Genomic DNA, 921 nt, shown 5'->3' on the forward strand with positions numbered 1-921 from the left:
TATATATACACACACATATGTATAGTATATATATATATACACACACACATATATATAGTATGTATATATATACACACATATATATACTATATATATATACACACACATATATATATACTATATATATATAAGCATACAATTTTATAATGCTTGTAACTACTTTTCTGTCATATTTATATAACTTCTGAAATTTGCACATAGGTTTTGGTAAAGTTGTTTTTTTCACACCAAGTGAACTTACAGTTAAAATAATAGAAAGTATTTAAGCCTGAATGATTTCTGAGGTACCAGAAGGATCTCACAAAGGAGGGAATGAAAACCCTTACCTTATCCTTATGTGCAGTCTCTTTCACAAATACATAATTTAATGAGGATATCTGTAAATTTAGCTTGTATATTTTTTAGATAAATTAGTTTTACATATAATATCTAATGCAATTTTCTTACAAAAGTGGGAAGGTACTATTGTTACTATCATTTTTCTTCTTATTGCTTCTTTATTTACAAACAGAAAATCTTGGAATTCAGAAGAAGGAAGTTGCATAATTTGTTCCATCCACACAGCTACTAAGTGGCAAAGCCAGGTGTCTGGATTCCAATGTTCACGGTCAGTGTAAAACATTTAAACTTGGATCCTTTACAAGTCTATGAGTTCTTTATTGAGTATGCTTAAGTAGAAAATAATTCCTGAAAACTCAGTTCAAAATTAAATCCTTGGCGCTTACACAGTAAAATTCAACATTCACCTTTGTGGGCCGAGAACTCCTGCTTAGGTGCCCTGGAGCGGGAACTCAGTGCCTTCCTGACAAATGGTCTTCACAGAACACAAACGACCCTTAGTAGTGCTAGAACCAATTGTATCACCATGTGTATATCTGAGAAACCGAAGGCACTTCTCCAATCCTGATAGACCAGTCAGGA

The sequence above is a fragment of the Cebus imitator genome, unplaced genomic scaffold, assembly GCF_001604975.1.
Source record: "Cebus imitator isolate Cc_AM_T3 unplaced genomic scaffold, Cebus_imitator-1.0 Scaffold426, whole genome shotgun sequence".
NCBI classification, from domain to species: domain Eukaryota; kingdom Metazoa; phylum Chordata; class Mammalia; order Primates; family Cebidae; genus Cebus; species Cebus imitator.